Genomic DNA, 16,680 nt, shown 5'->3' with positions numbered 1-16,680 from the left:
GATGCAAATGAAAATGATTACTAACTTAAATGACATGCTTTATTTAAATGATGTAAATGCAATGATCTATATGAGAATGCTTCGAATGATTATGCATGCAAATGAATGTTGATTTTTTATTTATTTTTTAATGTGTATGCTTATAACGATTTAAAATGCAAATGATCTACATGAAATGTTTTTGATTTTGATGATTTAAAAATACAAATGATGATTATGAAATGCAATTTGTGGATGCTTATATGTAATGCTTATAATGATAAATAAATCTAAGTGAAAAGATGCAATTAAATGACTTTAATGGCAAAAAATGAACTAAAATGATAATGAACCTAATGCAAGTAATAATGATGATATACTACACGATTACGAAATGCACTTAATGGAATGCAAACTAATGCAATGATTGAACGTAACTAAATAAAATGAATGATGATAACTTAAATGATTCCAAAGATGAATGAACCTACAATGATCAAATGCAAATTGTTTTTGTTTGTCCAAGTATATTCAATCTTTATTTATGACCGTTGTTCTCTGTATGAAATGAAATGCTTATAATGCAACTGACAATGAATTCTTATAATGCAGATGAACAATGAGCTAATCTAAAATGAACTAACTAAAATGATACTTCCATTCTTCATATGTTGTCTTATAACAGTGCTTGATTTCATCATTGAGCTTTTGATGTTGTAAGAAAATACAAGCAACTTGACATAATGATTCAAGTTGACCTGAGTATTTCTTACATGGATTTTGATATAGCAATTTTATACAAGAAACTTGATATGATGAATCAAGTTGATCTAAGTATTTCTTGCAGAACAGACAAGGATTATCCCCTTTCATGCATGACTCGGAACATCCTCGTCGATATTTTGCCGATTATATCCTTAGACAAGTACATATTTTAATAAGAGATAAACCACAGACAACAAACAAAAGAAAAATAATCATGCCCCATCATAGCTTCTCTAGTCATGGGCATCCTTGAGTCGCATAAAGTACATGATTAGCAATAAAATCAAGATATAAACACTAAATCTTGTATGTCATTCACATGTTCTTATCGTCATTAACTGATATAATCATCTTGATTAATGATCATTGATGATCCTTCATTACTTGTTGGTTTAATCCTTGTATTCTAAGTTTCACGATTCAGTTGTTACAAAATGCCTTGATCTTTGTTGATTTATTGCTCATTATCTATTTCAAAACCCTAGGTTTTTTTTTTTTTTTTTAATAAGTTTTCCGAATGTTTTGGATTTTCAAAGATTTCAAAGATCACCTTAGCAAAAGGAATTAGGATTTTTCCCCTAGAAGAAACAAAACTTTATTATGGATGTACGAAGAATGATCCAAACCATGGTAGGATAAATGCAAATTGATCGATTATGATAAAATCTAAGATAATGACTACACTAAGTATGTCAAAGATTGATAATTGTTGGTAAGCTGCATATTTCCTGCTAAATGGTTCAGAGTAATGGATACGAAAGATGAAATGGATAAGCTAGGATAGATGGAAGCAATATATGCAATAGGATGGATAGATGGGATAAGACAGATAGATGCACAAAGCCATCTCATAGATGGAAGAACCCACTTTTAGATAGCACCTGTTTACCAGGTTTTCACTATCTAAATTTATTGCATTTTTTCCATATTTGATTTTTTTCTTCTGTTTTCATTGTTTTATGCTTTTTAGGGATTTTTCTGCTTTTCTGATTTTTACTGATTTCTTCAGTACTTTATATTTCAATCATAGAACTTCTTGAGATAGATGGAATTGATGGGCTCATCAAACCAATCACCTTCATTGGTACATAACTTGTATGCTCCTGAGCTATATATTGCTACTATAACAAAAGGACCTAACCAGTATGGTTCAAACTTTCCCTTCTTTTCTCAGTCTTGTTGATTTCTCGGATTTTCCCTCAGAACTATATCTCCAATCTGAAAATGCATGGCTTAACTATGTGATTATAACTTCTTGCCATTCTCTGTTGATATGTCTTCAAATGATTTATTGCATTTTGGCGATGTTCCTGAATAAACTCAAGTTCTTGAAGTCTAGAGACTCGTTCTTCTTCTTTTGGTATAAGACCTTTCAAGGACACTCATAAAGAAGGTATCTCTACTTCTACTAGTAAAATGGATTATGGTCCATAGACTAAGCAATATGGAGTTGCCCCCATTGGTGTGCGAATGCTAGTTTGGTATGCCCAAAGATCAGGATTTAGCTGAATGTGCCAGTTTTTACCAGCTTTGTTGACTATTTTCTTCAGGATTTTCAAGATTGTTTTATTTGATGCCTCAGGTTGACCATTTCCCCGTGGATAATATTGTGTAGAAAACCTATGTTGGTTATGGAATCTCTCACATAGTTCCTTCACATCTTGATTCTTAAATGGTCGTCCATAATCGGTGATAATGGTCATAGGGACTCCATAGCGATAAATTATATAATTCAAGATGAATGATGATATTTGTTTTCCTGTCACTTTTGTCAAAGGTACTGCTTCAATCCATTTAGTGAAATACTCAGTAGTAGTTAGAATTAACTTGTGTCCATTAGAGGATGAAGGGTTTATCTTACCTACCAAATCAAGACCCCATTGGGAGAATGGCCATGAACCTGCCATAGGATGCAATTCTTGTGCTGGTGCGTGGATGAGATTCCCATGGATCTAGCATTGTTTGCATTTCTTGGCATATATAAATGAATCTCTCTCCATAGTAGACCAATAGTAACCCAAACGAATAAATTTCTTAGCCAACATTAATGTACTTGAGTGTGTGCCACAAATACTTGCATGAACTTCGTTAAGAACTTTCTCAGATTCTTATTATTCGAGACATCTCAATAAAGTTCTATCTAGACCTCGCCTATATAAGGTATCAACAATGATAGTATAACATGATGATAGATGGATAAAATTTATTCTTTGATTGTGGGATAGGCCAGGAGGAAAGATATTCTCTTTTAAGTATTGATAAGATTGGTTGTATAAGGATTGATCAGTTCTAGATATATGTCAAATCATGTGGGTATTTTGGGATTCAATGGTAGGATTCAAGATATCTTCCACTAGGATCATAACGTTGTTGATTCTCCTTATTTGCAAAAGAGATACTATTGTAGTCATTGCATTTACTACTTTATTCTCGTTTCTTGGGATACGAGTGAATGATATTTCTTCAAAATATTCTTGACACTCTTCAACCAACTGTTTGTAAGGCATGAGATTGTCATCCTTAGTTTGATAATCATCATTTATTTGGTTGATTATAAGATGTGAATCACCATCAACATGTAATTCCTTAATGTTCCATTCAATAGCCATTTTGAGCCCAATAGTCAATGCTTCATATTTTGCAGTATTGTTTGTGCATGGAAATCGTATATATGATTTTGGAATTGTGTGTCCCTGAGGCATGATGAACAAAATTCCAACGCCTGATCCATATTGTGTATAGGAACCATCAAAGTACAACTCCCAAAATTTTATGCTTGTTGTCAGAATATCTGCATCAGGAAATTCAATGTGCAATGGTGTGTCATCTTGTAAGGGTGCTTCAGCCAATTGATCAACAATGACCTATCCTTTGATAGCCTTTCGATCAACATATTCTATATCAAACTCACTTAGTACCATAACCCATTTTGCCAGTCTGCCTATCAAAGTTGACTTGCTCAATAAATACTTTAGTGGATCTACTTTTACTATCAGTTTCACATAATGAGTCAGCATATAATATCACAATTTCTGAGTTGCAAATGCAACTGCTAGGCATGTCTTCTCAATTGATGTATAGTTCAATTCATAGCCTACAAGTTTTCTACGGATGTAATACATTGCTCTTTCTTTCCCTTCTTCATCATGTTGTGCTAAAAGAGTTCCTAGTGATACATTTGTTGTTGAGATGTAAAGCAACAATGGTTTCCCTTTGATTGGTGATACAAGCATTGGAGGATTCATCATATATTATTTGATTTGCATAAAAGCCTCTTCACACTTCTGATCCCATTTGAATGGAACCTTTTTATGTAAAAGATGAGTGAATGGATGACATTTATCTGCTAATTGAGAGACAAATCTTCTAATTGATTGCAATCTCCCTGGTAGATAACACAATTGACTTATGTTCCTAGGTGAATCCATTTCCAGGATGGCTTTGACCTTTTTCTGGATCTACTTCAATTCCACGAGCTGATATATTGTATCCAAGATTTTTTCCAGAGGTTACTCCAAATGCACATTTTTTTGGATTCAATCTTAACTGATATTGTTCAAGCCTATCAAAGATCTTGCCCAAGATGTTCAAATGTTCTTTCATTGTATGAGATTTTGCAAGTATGTCATCTACATAATCTTCCATAAATGTATGCATTATATCATGGAAAATTGTTGTCATGGCTCTCTGATAAGTTGCTCTTGCATTCTTAAGCCCAAATGGCATAACATTCCAATAGTAAGTACCCCATGCACAAGGGAATGTTGTCTTTTCTTGATCTTCAGGGGTGATTCTTATTTGATTGTTCCCCGAGAATCCATCCATTAATGAAAACATCTCATGTCTAGCTGATAAATCTACAATTATATCAATGTTGGGTAGTGGGAAATCATCTTTGGGACACGCCTTGTTCAAATCTCTAAAATCGGTGCAGACTCTTATGCTTTTATCCGGCTTTGACACTGGCACAATGCTTCAAACCCATTCTGGATAGGCAAAAGGTCTTATGAAACCCACATCCAATAGTTTCTTTAGCACTTCTTTTACAAGGAGAGTGATGTGTGGATGCATCTTCCTTAGTTTTTGTTTAACCGATTTTACTTTTGGATCCACATTGAGATGATGAATGATAAGTTCTAGATTAAGTCCTGGCATGTTTGCATATGACCAAGCAAAATTTATCTGTCTTTTTTTTAATAATCCTATGTATTCTTTCCCCTCTTCATCTGATAATGATGCAACGAGATGAAGGACCTTGGGATCCTTTGTTGTGCCAATGTTTATTGCTTTTGTTGGCTCTATTAAAATAGCAGATCTCTCCTAAAAATATGCAGGGAGGGTGTCAAAATTTTCATCTTCTGGCGCCTCAAAGAGGTTTTCACTATCCGATACGTCCTTTATTTTTCCTCTTGATTGATCTAGTGTTGCCATGAAATGGTTTTCAACACGAGGTCTTTTTCCTTGTTTTATTTCAGTTTTGCGACTGGAAAGTTTGGCATTCTCCCGACTGTAAGAAGCGCTACTCGATTTTGCACTGGAAGATATCTTAGGTGTCATGGGTTTGACAATATTAAGATATATGACTAAATCATGATCATTGGAAAAGACATCCATTTCAAGGTTTTTTAGGTTATCCCAATCAATTAATTATGGATGAAGCAAGGGTAAATCATAGTCATCATCATTATTAGATGTTTCAAGGTTCATGATGTAATAGTCACAATTTGGCATAGAGTGGGTAATGGCATAGATAGAACTCTCTTGAGGATAGTCTCTCCCAAGTGCTCTCCAATAAGCTCTAATGAAATTAGGATTGGTATTTTGTGATTCACAATCAAGTGACTTGTCATCTGACATTTGTCCCTCAAACGAATGGATTATATCAACACATACATCTTTGATACTACAAGTTCCTTCTTGATTAATTTTAATACATTCATTTGTGTCTTGAAGTTGGCATACTTGTGCACATGACATAGAGAATTCTTTTGCTATCTTTTGTCTTCTCTTGAACTCAGCTTCTTCTGGACTAATAGTCAATCCTGCTTGACTATCTATTAGTTCTTCCATGGTTCTTCCATGTCTTGGTATTTCTTGGTCAACATTTTATAGAAATCTGATATTTTGTTGAGCTTCTGATATTTGATCAATAACTATTTGTGTTTCTTGTGGTGTTACTTCTTGTTCTTTTTCATCCTCTTTCTTTTGTTTTTTTGCATATGCCTCTTTCCTCTGAATTCTGATTTTTCTTGTCTTCTTTCCAATTCTATTCTTTGTTTTGTGAAAGATGAGTCTTCATTTGTAATAGATGCTTGTTCTTCATCCTTTTCTTCACTTGATACACCAAATGATAGATCTGGACCCTATTCATATTCGTTTGAATCTATTTTTGAACCATTGTCTAGAATTACACCACTATATCTAACAGGAATATTATATGGTGAGAAAAGTTCTTTGATTTTGGTCATCTGTTCTTTCACTGCTTATGGAATATCTTGATCAGATTCAACACTTGTTTGTTTTACTTGAACTTGTTTACAAGATTCTTCTTCTCTTTTGATTGCAATTTATTCCTGTTGTTTCTCGTATTCTTCTTGTTTTTGTTTGTTGGCTACTATTTCTGCTACTTGGTGTAGCTTTTCTTGCCATGGTTTTTCTTTGGGACTGCTTTCTTTCTCCACCTTGGATGTTGATAATTGTGTTGTTTTTGCTTTGATTTAGGATATCCAAGCCCCGATTTATCTTCTTTAGATTGTGTGTGAGGACAAATAGGTTTCGAAATACCTTCTTGTCGCTTACCAATTGGTCCTTTTCCTTCATATCCCATTTTTGCATGATCTTATAACCATTGCCATATTGTTCTATGGGAATATTAACTTCTGCAGATGTTGCTATAGTTTCATTTTCATCTTTGTATAACCAACTAAGAATGTCTTTGTCTTCGGTTTCTTCTGCAAGTGTTCCAGCTCTAGCAAATGCTCCATCAAACATTTCTACTAATTTTTCTGAGATCCGTGGTTGAACATTTGTAGGCTTTCCATATGATTTAGGTGAAAGTGGCAAGCTATGTAAAGAATATTTTCCCATTCATTCATCATTTAGTTTGAGCTTTTTCTCAAAGTTTTCCCATGATTTTTCTTTATTTTTTTTGGTGGGATAGACTGATTCTCTGTTATGTGGGACTCTTGTATCTTGTGTTGGTTTCAGATTATTGCAATATTGACTGGAGTCTGCAACTATAGTGACTTCTTGTCCCTCATGAGGAAACTTTACACACTGGTGATATGTAGAAGGAACCGCTTGCATGTCGTGAATCCATGATCTTCCTAGAAGAATGTTATAAGACAGATTCAAGTCTGAAACCTAGCATAATGTATTCCTTTCTATAGGTCCTATTTTAATTGGTAACACCACAATTCCTTTATAAGAACACTCTTCTTCATCATAAGCCTTAATAGTTATCTTCTTCTTTGGATCTACTTCATTTTCTGAATATCCCAAAGCCTTTATTAAACTCAATGTACAAATGTTTAAGCCAACTCCACCATCTATGAGTACGCGTTTGACATGAGTTTTATGAATGGTGACTTCAACATGTAAAGGAGCATTGTGAGGATCTTGTAAGGATGCGTCATCATTTTTAGAAAATGATAAGCAACGAGGGGCTATAAGGTGTTCCACCATGTTTTGGAATTGATCCACACCCAGGTCTTTTGAAATTGTTGTTTCCGTTAGAGCTTTTTCAAATATTTCCTTATGCATAGGTGAAACTTTTAGGAGCTCTAAAATTGATATTTGAGCAGGTATCCTTTGCAATTGTTCCACTATGTTGATTCATTTGTTATATCCGGAAATGTAACCTTCGCTTTGCTTCTCGTAATGACGTTGATTGGTTCTGAAGGTGTGCTATCTTTAACAATGATGACATTTACCACATCATCATATGTATAAGTGTAATTCACTTTAGCTTTGCCTTTGTCATCTTTTGATTTAGATTGTTCGTCTTTTTCATAGTTTGGACGTTGAGTTTTGAATGCTAGATGTGATTCGTTCATCTTATGACTATCCACTGTGATAGTTCTCTAGACACCTAAAATTGTCTTGTCTAATTAAATAATTTTTTTTATTTATTTAATTATTTTATCCTAAGTCTTCTATTAATTAAATAAATCTTTATTTAATTAATTAATTTATTTATCCTTTTCTAGCCTTTTTCCTCATTTAAATAAATACTTTTATTTATTTAAATTGTCCTTTTCCTAGATTAAATAAATACTTTTATTTATTTAATTGATCCCATTTCTTTTATTAATTAAATAAATCTTTGTTTATTTAATTAGTTCATCAGCCTTTTCTACCCATGACACATGTCATTCATCTCTTAATTCTTACATTACCTACCCTCTCATTATTTTCTTATTTCTTCTACCTACCCTTTAATCCTAGCCGACCATCTATCTTTTACACCTCTTGATCTTATCCCTCCATTTCCTACAATGTCTTCTATATAAGGAGATGCTTCCTTCATTATCAACCTTGAACTACACATTCATAACTTTCATATGCAATCAAGCCTACTTGCAACCACATTTCCGTTCTTTATTGAGCTCTTGTGCACACATAAAATCTGAGAGCAAATATATCAAGCAAGATCAATGGAGATAGGAAAAATAAAGATTCAAACCCTAGTGGACATGTGATGGTATAATCTTTGTGATTTTGTTGATTTACATTGTCTTAGCTAATATTCATATGTTATGGTGGATCTTTGTTGTTGTTAGGCTAGGGTTTTATGGTTGAATTCATTTAGTCTTTCAATATTGTTGTTTTCATCTATCCATTTTTACCATATACAAGTTCCATTATCGATTAAATCTTGAATAAGGTGCTTTAATCTTTGACAATAATTAGTTTGATGTCCTTTGTTTCGATGGTAATTGCAAAAATGATTGTCATTCCACCAATTAGGTTTGACTTGAGGTTCATAATTTCTTGCTTCTGGTAAAGTAATCAATTTATTTGCAAGAAGAGTTTTCAAAGCTGATTCCAAGGGTTCTCCAATGTTTGTGAATTTCCTGCGAGGATTGGAGAAGAAAGACTTGGATTTACTGTTCTCTTGATTGTTATTGCTTGGTATTTGAATTGATAAGTTGAAGACTGGTTGTTGTTTGGTAGCATTATTGTCGTCATATCCTCCATTGGTAACATTCCTATTCTTTGACCAGAATTTAGGTTTGTCATTGTTATTGTTATTGTTGTTATATTTGTTAATGTAGGAATTGTTATAAAGTTTTAACTCTCCTTTCTTTACCATTGCATCTTCTATCTTTAGACCATTTTCAACCATCTTAGCAAAAGAAGGAGGACATTACATTTTAAGATGATAACTCATTTCACTGATAAGGTTGTCAATGAATATGTCCATTTTCTCTTGACCGGGTACATCTCTTGGATATCTATTGAACAATGGTTTCCATCGTTGTAAAAAGACCATGAAAGATTCACCATTCTTTTGCTTGACATTACATAAATCTAGCATTGTTATCTCATTTCTTACATTGTAGGAGTATTATGAGATAAATCTGTTCACAAGTTCTTCAAAAGATTTAATTCTAGATGGTAGTCTTGAGAACCATTCCATTGATTGTCCATTTAAACTCCTAGGGAATAGACGCATCAGGTAAGTTTCATCATGTGCAAATTCCATACTCATAGTGTAAAATTCCCTAATGTGATATTGAGGATCAAATTTCCCATCGTATTTATCATATTTAGGGATTTCACAATATTGTGGGAATGGTATCATGTTTAAAGTTTTGTCAAAAGGATATGGACAGATGTCCTCCAATGAATATTTTTTGGAACTCGTTCCATTCTGCATATCCTATATTTGTTGTTGTAAGATTTGCATTTGTTGAGCGAGAGTTAACAAAGGATTATCCATACAGGTTTTCCTTGTATCCTCATAAGTTACTCTATCACCACGCTCTATTCTCATATCATCATGGTTTTTTCTTGTTTTATCTCCTCTCATTTCCTCATGATTTACTCAATTTACATCCTCGTTAGTTGGATAATCTGTGTTTAGATTTTTACTCATCTTTGCATCTTGTTTCAAACTTTATAGGTTAAAGTCTTGTGGCAATTTAGCTCCTAATTTTTCCAACATTAGAAGGTATTTTTCCTTTTGTTTCTCCAATAACTTATCCATTAGTTTGTGAAATTTAAAATCTTGTTCAAAGTCTCTAAAGGTGTTATTGACCGCTTCTTCATCAACATCTATGTATCCAAAAGTTTGAAACATTGAATTATCTTCTTCCATTTATTTTTATTATTTTCTGAATTGCTCGTATTAAGCTCTAGTCCAAACTGGCATGTGATTGGTTTGAGAACTTCTCAAATTTTTGGCCTTCTAAATATAACTCAATAAGTGATTATTGGTTTAGGAAGATAAGATTTGTTGATTTTACCACTGTTATTGGTGTGTTGTGATAAAGCATCTTGTTGTTGTGTTGGTGTAAATAATTATTCATCTTGGATATTATTACACCTTACTTAAGTTTACTTAGGTACATGCATTTCATAGTAGTTTGGGTATGAGACACATGGGTGTTTGTGCCACATTGGGATGGTGTGTGTAGGAGAATTTTCACCTTTTATGGTGTGATATTGTTGTTACACTCCACATTCAATGGGTGATATTCCACCTTATGTGGAATATTATATTGTTTCTCCTACCTACCCACACCTATTTCCTACCTACCCTTGTTTCTTATTGAGCCACATGTCATGTTTTTGTGCTCACATATCCATATAGCCTTGCCTATATAAGCATGCTCATATTCATTGTATGTAACGATTGATGATCCAGTTGATCAGTATTTTCATCTTGATAGAATATAGTTTATTCCTATCATATATTTTGTTCTCTCTTATTTGTGCTTTCCATTGCCTCTAGATCTTGGCAAAATCTCACATGTTGAAAGGCACGTGCTTGCAAAAGTTCTCCGTCAAATTTTGTTCCATAACCACGTAAATAGTGATGAAAATAGTGTAGGAATGTCTTATGTTTTAACAAGATTTTGCGATTGATATACAAGAATCTTATCCTCTTCTGAGTAGCCTTATAACTGAGTTTTCTTTTCTTAAGGCAATATTTAAAAGTCATATAAGCATATGATGGTTTACAAGTTTGTTTGATTCTAGTGTGAGTACAATTCTGATTTTGATATAACTCGGGTTCAAAATATGAACAATATATGCAAGATAATGAACAAAAGGTGGATATGATCAAGTTTCGTGATAGAGGATTCGATATATCCTGATGAGAAACTGATAATGATGTTGATTTTTTTGCACTTAAGGTGGTTGAATCACTTAACTTGTTGTGAATTGTATGCTTATGAAGCCTTTGGAAGTAGCCTATTTGATTGATAAAACCTGATTATCAGACTAGTTTGAAGATCTGTGATAGTTTAAAGAAAACTCTACTTGAAAAGGGTATCTGAAACTAGTTTTGAAATTTTGGTCTGATATGTAGAAATGCCCTCTGTCTCAGATGCGAGAAAACATTTGCGCTAACCTTTTTGTCAAAAGCGCTAACTTATGGGACAAATGTGTTGGCATTTGTGCAGAGTATGTTGACATGATGATATTATGTTGTCATTGATGTCAATATGCTGAAAAGTGAACTGGTATAATGTGGTGAACCAATATATGTGCAAAGAAGTGAATCGGTATATTGGAGCTAAGCTACTGGCAAAGAGAACCGGTATGGTGGTGTAAATCGGTATATGAGCAATAGGTGAAGCGGTATGCTTGTCCAAGTGAACCGGTATGATGAAATGTGAACCGGTACATGAATGTGGTAGGACTACCGGTTGGTAGTCTTAGCTTTGGGGTTTCTGGTTGAAGTGTTCCAAGCCCGTGTGATTCAACCGATGACATCATGGGAAGAGTTAGCATTATAATGAAGATCAGCTCATGTTGCCATGTTAGCCTTGTGCGCATGAAGGATCTTGCATGAAGGAGATTGATCCTATCTATCTCGGGAATGTGCGAAGTCCCTATAAACGGTGGAGAGCGCGTGATGGGTTACTGCCTCCATGAAGCGGTGAAGAACGAATGATGGAGAATGTCTTGAGATATGTTCAAGACCATTGTATTCAAATGCAAAGTGTTCAATGGTTAGGATTGAACCGTTCAATTGCTTAACCTAAATGTTTAGGGTTTAGGGTTTATGCTACCAACCTATCTGTTTCCTATAAGGTCGACGTTGTGTTTCATGCTGAGGTTGTTGGCAAATGGTGTGTGTGTATCTAAGTGCAGAGATACATGATTCTTGCCAGACCAGATGAGATAAGAGGATTGATACCTGCATAATGTGTGTGCAGAAGGAAGGAACTAAAGCGGATCTGCATTGACATTAAGTGCTATTATCAGATCATTGTTATACCTGTTGATCTTTAATCACTTCAACAGTTAGAAAATCCCTTAACCGGGTAGCTTTAACCAGCTTGTTGTAAATCCTTTAACATGGTGACTCAAATTCATTGAATTCTTGAAATCCTCTAACAAGGTAACCTCTAACAGGGTTTAACCCTTAACCGGGTATTTAGCCATCCCTTAACCTGGTGATCCCTAGTAGGATCGGTTCGTAATAAAACCTGTTGTAACAGTCTTTAATCGGACTAGGCTCCTAACAGAGCGGACTTCTAAAGAGTTCAAAAATAGCTTGTGGGTATTCATCCCCAATGTGGTTTTTCCCAGTTGGGTTTTCACGTGAAAAATCTATGTTATATGTGGTGTTTTTCATGTGATGATTTAAGTGATTTGTGTCTAAAGGTAAATCATGCTGAACTAGTTGTTATTATATTTCTGATGATAGATTACTTGTTCATGCATAAGGGTGAAATGGATGTGTAGTATTAAGTTGAGTGGAAAGCTAAGTGATCAACTAGTTAATGCTTGTCACAATCATTCTTAGCTTTACTGGTTGTACTTCGTTTCAGACAGGTGTTACTGTTTGCCAGTCATTTGCAGTGTTTGCTGTCTAACCAGTTTTTGGAAAGTGTTTTTGACTGTACTGATTCACCCCCCTCTCAGTACCAATTTGGTACTTACCGTTCATCATTAAGTTATCAATTGGTATCAAAGCCTCCTCCAGGTCCTCTGTGTTGTAAGCTTAACCGCTTGAGGGAAAGATCCTATTGTAATGATGAAGAGGGAAGGTCCAAAGTTCAACAGAAATAACTTTAAAATATGGAAGGACATAATGAAGATTTACATCAGAAGCATGGGTGCTCAACACTGGAGCTATGTTGAGAATGCTTTTGTTATTCCTACAGGTACTCTCACCGATGATCAAAAGAGAGAGATACAAGAGAATGGGCAAGTCATGGAAGCCCTAATCAGCAGCTTATCTGACATTGAGTTTATTGATGTCTAGGATAAAGATAATCCCAAAGATGTTTGGGATACTCTCAAGAATATCTATGGCAGTGATGAGCATGTAAAACAAGCTAATTAAGAAAGCCTTAGAGGGAAGTTTGAAGACATGCAGATGGTTGAAGGTGAGACCATTCAACAATATGGAATAAAAATCAAAACTATTGTTGGAGACATCAAGAGTGTGGGAGGAAAAATGGAAGATTCTATTGTTATTAGTAAAGTCCTGAGGTCCTTATTACCAGTCTATGCAATAAGGGTTGCTGCTATTCAAGAGTTGAGATCAATAGACAAGACTAAGGTATCCCTAGACTCCATCATTGCAAAGTTAACAGCCTATGAGCTAAATAGTTTTGATGATAGTATTCAAAAGACTGAATCGGCTTTTAGAGCTTCTGCTACACCATCCAGAAAAGAAAAGAAGCAAGCATCAGTGGTGAACCAAGACAAAGCAGAGAAATGGATGATGAGGAGATTCTTATGGAATTTGAAGCTCTTCTTGCCAGGAGATTTCCTAAGGGAACTGGTAAATACAGAGGTAAGCTCCCTTTGAAATGCTTTTCTTGTAACCGGATAAGACATATTGCTATAAACTGTCCTAATGGTGACAACAAGGACAAACCGGAAAGGTTCAAAAAATTCAAAGGAGGAAACCGGAGAAACTGTTTTGTAGCAGTTGATGAAGGTGTCACAGATGAGGAATTAGAAGATGAAGAAAATGAAGATATTGTGTTTGTTGCAGTAAAGGAAGATGTGTCAGAAAAGAAGGCTCGTCTCCCGCTTTGATAATTCCAATGAGTGGATATTGACTGTGGTTGTTCTCACCATATGACTAGTGACCAGAGCAAGTTTCTATCTTTGGAAGAATATGATGGCAGTGTGGTTCGCTTTGGTAATGATGCACCATGTATGGTCAGAGGAAGAGGGTCCATCTCTTTGAATGGAAAGAGTAGTGCTGACAATGTGTATTGGGTGGAAGGTCTCAGACACAATAAATTGAGTGTTGCCCAGCTGAATGACAGTGGACTCACTCTGAAATTCAAAAATGGAGTATGTAGAATCAAAGGAAAGAACGGTGAATTGGTGGCCACCGGTATGCAGACCAAAGGTAACTTGTTTCAACTAAATGCAAATATAAGTACATGTCTTATGGCTAAGATTGAGGATAGCTGGATATGGCATAGGAGACTCTGCCATGTAAAATTTGATAACATAATAAAGGCCAGTAAGATCAAGGCAGTTAGAGGACTGCCGATGCTGAGCAAACCGAAAAATCCTTTGTGCAGAGAATGTCAACTGAGGAAAATGTCTTCCTCAACCTTCAAAGGTAAATCTTTCATTGCTGACAACTTACTTGATCTTGTGCATACTGATTTGTGTGGTCCTATGAAAACTAGGAGTGTGCAGGGAGATAGGTATTTTATGATTCTTACATATGATTTCTCAAGAATGATGTGGGTCACATTCTTGAAGGATAAGTTTGAAGCCTTTGGAAAGTTCAAAGCTTTCAAAGCATTGGTAGAAAAGGAAAGTGGTAGAAGAATCAAATGCCTTAGAACTGATCAAGGAGGGGAATTCACTTCCGGCGAATTCAACAAATATTGTGAAGAGAATGGCATCAAGAGGCAACTGTCTACCCCCCGGACTCCACAACAGAATGGCTTAGCAGAAAGAAACAACGGGACTGTGGTTGAAGCGGCTAGAACCATGTTGATCCAAGGAAAATTTGCTCGCACCTTTTGGAGAGAAGCGGTGAGCACTGCAGTCTACACAATGAACCAGGTACTCATCAAAAAGGGAAAGGATAAGACTCCTTACGAGTACTGGACCGGTAAGACACCAGTGGTAAGATACTTTATAATGTTTGGTAGCAAATGTTATATCAAGAGGAGTGAACATCAGATCAAGTTTGATGCAAAATGTGATGAAGGAATATTCCTATGATATTCCACCAAGAGTAAAGCTCTCAAATGTTTCAACAATAGGACTCAGAGAATTGTTGAAAGCATCAATGTTAGAGTTGATGAAAACTCTGGGAAACCTGAGAAAACTGGGAGTGAGCAAGTAGGAGATGAACCGGTAGTAACCTTCTAGGAACCGGTTGCAAATCAGCCTAGTACCAGTAATTGTGCTCCTACACCGGTGGGTGTTGATGCTGATGAAGATGAGGATGAAGAAGAAAAGCAAGAGGAATCTTTTAAGAGCATACCCAGATATGTCAAACTCAATCATGATCCAAAGCAGATCATAGGAGACAAAGATGCAGGAATTCTTACAAGAAAAAAGGTCAGAGAAAGCTCATGCATGATCTCTGGATTTGAGCCTAAATCATTCAAAGAGGCACATAAAGATGAAGACTGGATCAAGGCAATGGAGGAGGAACTTGACCAGATAGAGAAGAATGGTACATGGTCTTTGGTACCTAGATCGAAGCATAAAAATTCATTGGAACCAAATGGGTTTTCAGAAACAAGCTAAATAAGGATGGCACAATGGTAAGGAACAAAGCCAGACTAGTGTGTAAAGGATACGCCCAAGAAGAAGGAGAAGATTATGGAGAAAACTTTGCTCCAATAGCAAGATTGGATGGAGTGCATATGCTTCTTGCATATGCAGCTTTTAAAGGATTCAAGGTATATCAAATGGATGTAAAATCTGCATTCCTAAATGGAATACTTGAAGAGGAGGTGTACATAGAACAACCAGATGGGTTTTCCATATCAGAAGACAGTGACATGGTGTGTAGACTAATAAATCCTTGTATGGACTAACGCAGACACCTAGAGCATGGTATGAACGCTTGCACTCCCATCTTGTGAAGATTGGATTTGAAAGAACAAGTGAAGATAGCAATATCTATTTGAAATCAAAAGGAGATCAGATTCTGATATGTGAAGTATTTATTGATGACATCATCTTTGGAGGAGATGACAAGATGAGTCATGATTTTGCGGATGAGATGAAAAAGGAGTTTGAGATGTCACTCATAGGGAAAATTAAGTTCTTCATTGGACTGCAGATTCAGCAAATGAAAGAAGGAATCTTTATTACTTAGTCCAAGTATGTCAAAGAGGTGTTGAAGACCTTTGACATGGAAGACAGTAAACTGGTTGGTACACCAATGGTGACCGGTTGTAAATTATCAAAAGAGGATGACTCGACATTGGTAAATGAGAAGGATTATCGATCAGTGATTGGTAAGTTGCATTATGTAGTGCATAACAGATCGGACATTGCACATGCAGTGGGTATTACCGCTCGGTTTCAACAAAGCCCAAGAGAATCCCACTTGGTAGCAGTCAAGCGGATTCTTAGATATTTGAAGGGAACAGTTGACTATGGGTTATGGTATCCATACAATAATGATTTCAACCTGAAAGTGTTCACAGATGCTGATTGGGCTGGTAATGTAGATGACCAGAAGAGCACAAGCGGTGGTGCATTCTTCCTCGGTGGTAGACTGGTCTCATGGATGAGTAAAAAGCAAAG

This window comes from Cryptomeria japonica, chromosome 2 (assembly GCF_030272615.1).
Source record: "Cryptomeria japonica chromosome 2, Sugi_1.0, whole genome shotgun sequence".
Taxonomy (NCBI): Eukaryota; Viridiplantae; Streptophyta; class Pinopsida; order Cupressales; family Cupressaceae; genus Cryptomeria; species Cryptomeria japonica.
This window is presented reverse-complemented; position numbering follows the sequence as displayed.